Source organism: Alosa pseudoharengus, unplaced genomic scaffold (genome assembly GCF_046254945.1).
Source record: "Alosa pseudoharengus isolate Yale_2024_CS ecotype anadromous, Long Island Sound unplaced genomic scaffold, YU_APseudo_1.1 YU_APseudo_1.1_scf_23, whole genome shotgun sequence".
NCBI lineage: Eukaryota > Metazoa > Chordata > Actinopteri > Clupeiformes > Clupeidae > Alosa > Alosa pseudoharengus.
In genome coordinates this window covers 1,245,533-1,255,532 of record NW_027468685.1, presented here as the reverse complement: position 1 = coordinate 1,255,532, position 10,000 = coordinate 1,245,533, and the positions used below count along the sequence as shown (strand labels likewise).

The window sequence follows — 10,000 nt, the reverse complement described above, 5'->3', positions numbered from 1 at the left end:
GAGCCATTAGCTCGGCTGCTGCAGACATCGTTCGGCTAGTAGAGGGGACTCTTCCACCGACAGCGGCACGCGAGGGTCAGGGAGCCCCGGCACGGCAGCACACAGGAGAGGCGCAGACTCCGAAGCCCCGCACACCGCACAGTAAGTCACGCTAACGCCCGGCCTGTCATTGTTACAGTCGCTCACTTTTCCCCACCCGAACCACTCACAGCGAGAAAATGGCTGGAACTACCAGTAGACGCCACGGATCCGAAGCGGAATCAATAGGGGAAAAGCCTTTGTAATGTGTTAAGTTTGTCTTTTGTGTCTTTTAAGTTTAATTTTGGCAGTCGCCATGTTACGCGTTGTTTGGCGTTCACGTTAACACACTTGTCACTTCGAACTGACCTCGCAACTGCACGTAAAGTGCGAAGCGAAGCAGAGCGCCGGTGCTTGGAAATGGGAACCGAGCGAGAAGCGCTCTCGACGGGCTTGTTCGGGGCAGGAGCGCTAGTTAACTGCGCCACTACATCGCGTCTGACTACATGGCAAAGGGCTACTTCCTCGTAATCGCGCTTCTCGTAGTACTCCACTATGCTATGGCACTTTTAACAGCTCTTCCCCTTACGTGGCCGTGTGTAGCCTAGTTTCGCTTAGTCAACATTTTGTTCTCAGCCGAGAAACATTGCAGCCTTATGGAGAAATTACAATTGCGGAAGTGTATGTTTTCCTCATTACGATTATATTCTTGACAAACATGCAAACCAAGAGTGTTATTCGGTATCGGAGGTGACACGACTGCACATCGCCGAATATAGCTTGTGTGGCTCGCTGAAGTCTCATTCATGTTGGCAGAATACGTTGTAAAGGTTACTATGCGCTCAGAGCCGATCACAAGTACGGTAGGCTCTTTTCATTGAGGCGGGCGGGAGTGAAGGACACGGACTCCGTGTCGTGTGTGCTGTGAGTGATTGCTCGACTAGCCTGCCCGTGATGTCATTCAGCTCCGCGCTGCCGGTTATATAATGTGCAGCCGGCATCCCTGCGATTGCTGTCTATTTTTACTTTGTTTACAGACGGGAAGTATACAGTTTATTTACAGAGGGGAAGTATACAGTTTGTTTACAGACGGGAAGTATACAGTTTGTTTACAGAGGGGAAGTATACAGTTTGTTTACAGACGGGAAGTATACAGTTTGTTTACAGAGGGGAAGTATACAGTTTGTTTACAGAGGGGAAGTATACAGTTTGTTTACAGAGGGGAAGTATACAGTTTGTTTACAGAGGGGAAGTATACAGTTTGTTTACAGACGGGAAGTATACAGTTTGTTTACAGATGGGAAGTATACAGTATCCTACAACACAATTCGACATAGCCTATAGTTTCAGCAAAAAGTCGTGCGTTTTTCGGCGAAATGCACTATGCAACAGAAACGACGAATGACTGTTTTTCTTTGCTGTAATGTTACTTTACTATCCAAGTAACAGTAGGCCTACAATAGGCTAGCGCAGTTTGGACATTGTGTGGCCCTCTGGTTGTTTTGCAGATATTCCATAGTGTATCTAGTTGGGACTGACAGAGTAACTGAGAGAAAAAAACCAGCTGGTTTTCCGCGCGCCCCAGGGACGTTCAGAGACTCGCGGAGGCTGAAGTATGAATGATTCAGCGGCCGCACCGCTTTGACAACTACACACTGCAGGGCTGTTACACTACCACCAGGACTCATGTACGTCCGTGTGCAACCGAGTAATTTTCCAGTAACCAAATTCTCATTGATATTTAGTCTCAATATTCTACCCCACGCTGTTTTGAATCAAAGAGTGACGTGCACACAGCTGACGGCTGGTGAACAGGTATTGCACGCTCTTGTGACTTAGAGTAGTGTACTGTGTCAAAGTGAATAGTTTTGGTGGTCTAAAGAGGACGCTGGGAATGTGGCATTGGTGCATATGAGAGAGCCAGGCACCACTGGTCGGTCCTGTAGTCACGCTCATGCATCTCACATGCACAGTCTCACCGGTGAGGGGCAGAAAGTCGTCATAGCTGATGTTCCGCGCTGATCCTGGGACAGACGCCTCTGCCTGGTGAAACCCGTTTGCCTGGTCATCTCGTAGCTTGCCCTGCCTCTTACTTACTTTTTTATTTTGATGAGTTATGTATTTGTTTGCTATTTATTAAGTGAATGAGTTATGTATTTGTTTGCTATTTATTAAGTGAATGAGTTATTTATTTGTTTATTATGTATTAGGTGAATGAGTTATTTGTTTGTTTATTATGTATTAGGTGAATGAGTTATTTATTTGGTGAATGAGTTATTTATTAGTTTGTTTGCTGTGTTGTGTGTGTGTGTTGGGGTGAAGCCATCATGTTTTATGTGTGTGTGTGTGTGTTGTGTGTGTGTGTTGGGGTGAAGCCATCATGTTTTATGTGTGTGTGTGTGTTGTGTGTGTGTGTTGGGGTGAAGCCATCATGTTTTATGTGTGTGTGTGTGTGTTGTGTGTGTGTGTTGGGGTGAAGCCATCATGTTTTATGTGTGTGTGTGTGTGTTGTGTGTGTGTTGGGGTGAAGCCATCATGTTTTATGTGTGTGTGTGTGTGTTGTGTGTGTGTTGGGGTGAAGCCATCATGTTTTATGATATATCGCTTGTAGCATGTCAGTCATTTTGCTTTAAAGTATCTGATAAACTGACTGGCTCTGAGTGATGACTGTGTGTGTGTGTGTGTGTGTGTGTGTGTGAGAAAGTATCTTGGCTTCCACTTTGAGGGAGGGTGTATAAGCAGGTGTTTTAAGAGGGCTCTCTGCCAGTTTGATTGTGTGTGTGTGAGTGTGTGTGTGTGTGTGTGTGTGTGTGACAGAGAGAGAGGGAGCTCCCTGGCCATTTGATTGACAGGTGTAGGCATCCCTGATCACTCTCAACGGAGATTTCAGCTCCATCTCGATCACACTTACTAGGGCTAGAACGATTTGTATCACACTTTTTGACCCATGGTTCGATACATACCTCAATTTGTGTGTGTGTGTGTGTGGGGGGGGTGGCATTCAAAAAAAAAACAGGGACACTGCAGACAGACAAACAATCAGGGGAATGATACACTGTAGCCTCCATTAGCTACAGTACAGACAGATACACAGACAGACAGACAGACAGACAGACACACAGACAGACAATTTAGTTAAATAGTTAAATTATCAGTATTTACATGTACATTGACTCATCAATATATCACACACATAGAAGTGACTCATTTGCTCTTGTTTTATGGCAGCTCATAATAGAACCTGCAGCTAGGCATGAACACTTTATTTCCTCTCCCAATAGTACACTTAACCCTCTGCACACTGTTCCCAATAGTACACTTAACCCTCTGCACACTGTTCCCAATAGTACACTTATCTGCACACTGTTAGTACACTTAACCCTCTGCACACTGTTCCCAATAGTACACTTATCTGCACAATGTTCCCAATAGTACACTTATCTGCACACTGTTCCCAATAGTACACTTATCTGCACACTGTTCCCAATAGTACACTTAACGCTATGCTGCACACTGTTCCCAATAGTACACTTATCTGCACACTGTTCCCAATAGCACACTTAACCATCTGCGCACTGTTCCCAATAGTACACTTAACCCTCTGCACACTGTTCCCAATAGTACACTTAACCCTCTGCACACTGTTCCCAATAGTACACTTATCTGCACACTGTTCCCAGTAGTACACTGAACCCTCTGCACACTGTTCCCAGTAGTACACTTAACCCTCTGCACACTGTTCCCAATAGTACAGTTATCTGCACACTGTTCCCAATAGTACACTTAACCCTCTGCACACTGTTCCCAATAGTACACTTAACGCTATGCTACACACTGTGGTCGTATGGCAATATACCCTTTGGCAAGTTCCTGATATTGTAGGATAGATTTAAACACTGATTGGTCTTTCACAAGAAAGGTGGGACAGTCTTTTAACCAATCACATGACATCACATTCCTATACTTCCCACCCCGGTTGATGAACTAGGGCAAGTGCAGAAACACTCCCGACTCTGCCATGATTTCTCTCTATTTTGCATAGATTTACATCATTTAAAATGACTGAATGCAAATATGGTCAGTTATAGTCTGTTTTTACTATTAAATTAGGTGTGTGTGTATGGTGTGTGTGTGTGGTGTGTGTGTGTGTGTGTGTGTTTGTGCGTGTGTGTATTTTTTGTGATTTTGACGATAGCGATAATTACTCGATATCCTTTAAAAAAAAAGGTAACTTTTCACTTTACAGCTCATTATTTATGAATAGCATCATTACAAAAATAACCAATAACCTAACCTGTGACTTTTTAACCAAACTAATGCATTGTCACATTGTGTGTGTGGCAATGACATGGTCTAGCCAGCTACATTAGAGAAGATGAATAGGCCTAACAGTTTCCCAAGAGAAAGTCTGAAGCTGAAGTTCCTTTCAAACCTTTACATAGGATTCACTGTAAAACTAAACAGACCAACAGAGTACATCTCAGTTATTTCCTTCGATGTTTTGTTTAAGAGTAATCATGCAGGCTGGCATTCCAAGTTACAGAATAGAAACTAAAGTTTTTTTCAACTGCTTACACACTAAATCTTTTCTTGTCACACAATTTTCTAAACATGTCTTCCAAACATCATAACCCCACACCAAATCTGCAAAACCATACACTAATTCTCAGTGTTTGACTCAGTTTTCAATTGACTAAAACATATTTTGCAAAACACCACACACAATGTTCTACCTAACACACAAAAATCTAACAGGAAGTAACTTGATTTCGTTTTTCAAACACAACCCATCAAAATGCCACACTAAATCACCAGTGCTTCACTCTCTCCCTTCACATGTGTAAACACTCTTTACTTTACTGAACACCATCCAATCATTGCCTTAGTATAGGTCTATGAATAGATACTCTATATAGGTATGGACCCTTTCAATCTGCTCCTAGAGGATTTCCGGTTGAAATATTCAGAACCAATGCAGATACTTTGAAAGGAAAATTACAGTAATCGGACTTACAGTAATGTTCTACAAAAAGTTGACTTTATGTAAAATTTGTCTTTTTACTCTATTTTTGTTTGTCCCCATGTTACAGTACCATTAGCTCAATACATTTTTCTGTGCCTCCAGGAACGCTTAGGATTGTTTGTTACTGCAGTTGAGAGGGTCTATAGGCCTATGAATACATACTGTACCCCTCCCACACACACACACACACTTGTCTTTGGAAAAAGCAAAGCAATTTGATAGTATGGAGTCATTTTCGTCTTAGGCAAAATCAGTGTTTTCAAAACTCCATGTACATCTGGTGGTCACTGTATTCTGCTTTGCTTTTTTTCTTGTTAGCTGTAAAATACTGTATTCGCAACAGCAAATTATTTGTGAAAAATCGCTATTTTTGGTTTCAATATTGCTTGCATTTTTACTGTGTATTTTTAACTTCTCTTTGTTGATACCGTAACTTTCACTGTCGTATAGAAATACATATAGAAAGCCTAAGACAGAAGAGCTTTAGGTTTTGAGCAACAGTGTGTACATGATGTATCCAAAATGTCATATTATGAAAAAAGTGTTTGTAATGTGAGGCGAATGTTTGGTTTAAAGATGTTTGCGACATTTTGATTGTTGTGTGTCATTTTGCTGGAGATTTGAGGCATTTTGCATTTTGTGAGAGCAGTTGTAGGTTTTGTGTGTAGAGTTTTGAAAAATAGACACAGAGGTTTGAAAACGTGTGTAAACAGTTGTAAAAAACTGTAAATAGTTAAATATATAGATATATAGACTTTACTTTACTTTATTTCTGCATTGTTGCACTGTTGGACTTACTCATTTGCACTATCACCATGACCACTATCACCATTGCACTACCACCATGACACTCATTCACACAGAGCACCTTAGAACACCTTACCATACCTTACTATGCACAGAGAATCACAGGCTCAGTCCCTGCCTCAGTCATTGCAAGCGCCTCTGATTGATTAATCACCACTATGTGGATACTGTTTTTAGAATTGATTTAGATTAGGTGTTAGTTAGTATAATTTGTATTTTAGTATTTTTAGTAGTGCTGTCAAACGATTAAACATTTTAATCACGAATAATCGCTGAATTCCTATAGTTAATCACGATTAATCACATATTTTATTGCATGATTAAAATTCTATTATTTTGCATTTCTGAACTTTCCAGGAGTCCATATTAACAATATAAAGCAATTATTGTGTATCTTGATTAGGATTCAAATGAAAGCAAAGCAAGTTACTTCATTAACTTAACTTTAAGACATAGGTCTATTTGATTATTTCAATTCAAATTTTAAAAGATGTGCAGCAGACCTAAGGCAACACAATATATTCTTCAGAAATATAGCTAATAAAGGGCATAAACATAAAATACTATATTCATTATCTTTGAGTTCAGTTGAAAATAAGGAACTTTTCGACATGAGTGCACTGCCATTTTATAGGCATAGGCCTACAGTCTATGGTGCACTGTCACTTGCCACTGGATGAACAATAGATTTTATGGAGCGGCGTCGACCAAATATAACTGAATCGTGATTTACACGGCGTCAACGTGCGATGCGGGTTTGCAGAGTTGTATTGAAAAGAATGGAATCTAATGTACAGTAAATGAATGTCGAAAGCAGAGTGCATTGCACTCATGTCGGCATCGGTGTCCACAGCAATTTACAGTTTTTTACAATTGTTTACACACGTTTTCAAAAATCTGTGTCTATTTTTCAAAACTCCACACACAAAACCCACAACTGCTCACACAAAATGCAAAATGCCCCAAATCTCCAGCAAAATGACACACAACATTCAAAATGTCAAAAACACATGTTTAAACCAAACATTCGCCTCACATTACAAACACTTTTGTCATAATATGACATTTTGGATACATCATGTACACACTGTTGCTCAAAACCTAAAGCTCTTCTGTCTTAGGCTTTCTATATGTATTTCCATACAAGAGTGAAAGTTACGGTATCAACAAAGAGAAGTTGAAATACACAGTAAAAATGCAAGCAATATTGAAACCAAAAATAGTGATTTTTCCCAAATAATTTGCTGTTGTGAATACAGTATTTTACAGCAAACAAGAAAAAAAGCAAAGAAGAATACAGTGACCACCAGATGTACATGGAGTTTTGAAAACACTGATTTTGTTTTTTTTCTAAAGACAAGTGTGTGTGTGGGGGAGGGGGGGGGTCGTGTACAGTATGTATTCATAGGCCTATAGACCCTTTCAACTGCAGAAACAAACAATTCTACAGTAAGCGTTCCTAAGGCATTTCTGGAGGCACAGAAAAATTTATTGAGCTAATGGTACTGTAACATGGGGACAAACAAAAATAGAGTAAAAAGACAAATTTTACATAAAGTCAACTTTTTGTAGAACATTACTGTAAGCTAAAGTCCGATTACTGTAATTTTCAAAGTATCTGCATTGGTTCTGAATATTTCAACCGGAAATCCTCTAGGAGCAGATTGAAAGGGTCTATACCTATATAGAGAGTATATCTATTCATAGACCTATACTAAGGCAATGATTGGATGGTGTTCAGTAAAGTAAAGAGTGTTTGCACATGTGAAGAGAAAGAGTGAAGCACTGGTGATTTAGTGTGGCATTTTGATGGGTTGTGTTTGAAGAACGAAATCAAGTTACTTCCTGTTAGATTTTTGTGTGTTAGGTAGAAAATTGTGTGTGGTGTTTTGCAAAATGTGTTTTAGTCAATTAAAAACTGAGTCAAACACTGAGAATTAGTGTATGGTTTTGCAGATTTGGTGTCGGGTTATGATGTTTGGAGGACATGTTTAGAAAATTGTGTGACAAGCAAAGATTTAGTGTGTAAGCAGCTGAAAAAAACTGTAAAACACCATTCAGCTGACCGGGATTTCAGAACTGCGTTGGTGTTTATTATACGAATCTACTCTTTGGCCGGCTCGCAAGTGTGTGCGGCATTAGGCCTACAGGTACGTAGCCTACTAAAGGCATCATCATAAAGTTAGGCTACATTTAATCTGCATCACGCCCCATTTTAGCGGAAAACAAGTTAACATTATACCTGCTTAGAAGAGCTTTAGGTTTTGAGCAACAGTGTGTACATGATGTATCCAAAATGTCATATTATGACAAAAGTGTTTGTAATGTAAGGCGAATGTTTGCTTTAAAGATGTGTTTTTGGCATTTTGAATGTTGTGTGTCATTTTGCTGGAGATTTGAGGCATTTTGCATTTTGTGTGAGCAATTGTGGGTTTTGTGCGTGGAGTTTTGAAAAATAGACACAGAGTTTTGAAAAGGTGTGTAAACAGTTGTAAAAAAAGTAAGTAATAAGTAAAAAATAAGTAATTTAAATACTTGATAATGTCAATTTGTACATCGTTAAAACAGCAATCACAATATTATCGCAGACGCTATGTATCGCCCACTCCTAATATTACAGTTTTTCTCGATTGCTTTTACCTGCTTAAGTAAACTAGAACCCACTTGGTCTTCATGGCTACTTTCTTTGCACAGCAGAAGTCATCTCTTGCGAATGTGTTCACACATTTTCATTGGGTTCACACATTTCTCACACCCTTTTGCAAAACAGTTAACACAGGTGTCATTCAAAAGCCCCAAACTCTATTGGTTTTCCCATGGTAAACAAAAGGATAACATCTTTTCACTTGCATAAGTCTGAATCTCTGATACACCTGTGTGAAACTCCTTTGCACAATTCTTCAATCAGCAATCATTCATTATACATAAGAGATGTCTGTTCTGTGTTGCTATTTAGGCAAGTATCATCTAATGCACATTTAGACAAAGTACTGTATCGCCTATTTGGTGGAGAAAACCGTACAAAAGGTGTTTACTGTAGGTCTATTTCGATGAAAAATGACCAAGTTGTAGTTCAATGAAATTTAGTGTATCTTGCTAGGTATTTACTGTATGTCTTACATGTCAATAGCAGTTACATCTTGGGAGGAATGAATAAATAATTTTTTTATTCAGTACATTTTGTCTTTTCACAGTTTTTTTCTGATACCAGAAAAATGAGAAAGCAATGGAACAGACATAGCAAAAATGCTCATTTTGAGAACTAGATTTTGCATTTTGTTGTCCAGTGTGTAATGATTGATTAAAGAGTGTTTTTTCATTGGCAACAAGTTGTAGTGTTTGAAGGGAAGATTTGCTTTTGCTGCATGTTTTAAGTGTTTTGAGAGAGTAACAGCCTTTTGCAAGCAAAATGTGTCATTTTGTCCAGAGTGCTTTTGTTCAGACACGGGTGTTAACTGTTTTGAGAGCGTGATTTCAGAGTTGACACAGGTGTCAAAACGATCGAGAAAAACTGTAATACATAATCTTAATATCTTACTATTCTATATTTTAATACATAGTCTTAATATCTTGCTATTCTGAATTCATAGTCTTAATATCTTACTATTCTGTATTTTAATATATAGTCTTAATATCTGTCTCTCATTCTCTCTCTATCCTCTCTCTCTCCTCTCTCATTCTCTCTGTCTCTCTCATTCTCTCTCTCCTCTCTCATTCTCTCTCTCTCTCCTCTCTCTCTCTCTCATTCTCTCTCTCTCTCCTCTCTCTTTCTCTCCTCTGTCTCTCATTCTCTTTCTCTCTCCTCTCATTCTCTCTGTCTCTCGTTCTCTCTCTGCCCCCCTTGTTCCCACACCGTTCATGTTTTGATGATGTCGAGATGAGAAACATTCCACTCGTGAGACAGACGCTGTCAGCATGGGAAGCTGCTCTGCTATCTTTATGGAGGAGGTGTGTGTGTGTGTGTGTGTCTGACAGCTTCATGAACAGTCAGAACCAGTTTGCTGGTATTTTTGTGGTTCTGATGGTGCAAATAAGCAACAATGAATGTGTGTGTGTGCATGTTAGTCTGTGTGTGTGTGTGTGTACATGTTAGTCTGTGTGTGTGTGTGTGTGTGTGTGTGTGTACATGTTAGTCTGTGTGTGTGTGTGTGT

General features: G+C 39.6%; 1 protein-coding gene across 4 annotated transcripts in view; it reads left to right on the top strand.

Moving 5' to 3' along the window:
• Window positions 1-10,000, top strand: part of atxn1a (ataxin 1a) — a 134,203-nt gene that overhangs the window by 5 nt on the left and 124,198 nt on the right. For all 4 annotated transcript variants that reach the window (XM_076301086.1, XM_076301083.1, XM_076301085.1 and 1 more), the window contains exon 1: window positions 1-141. This exon is cut by the window's left edge and continues 5 nt beyond it. The gene's annotated coding sequence lies outside the window, so the exon portion shown is untranslated. The remainder of the gene's footprint in view (window positions 142-10,000) is intronic.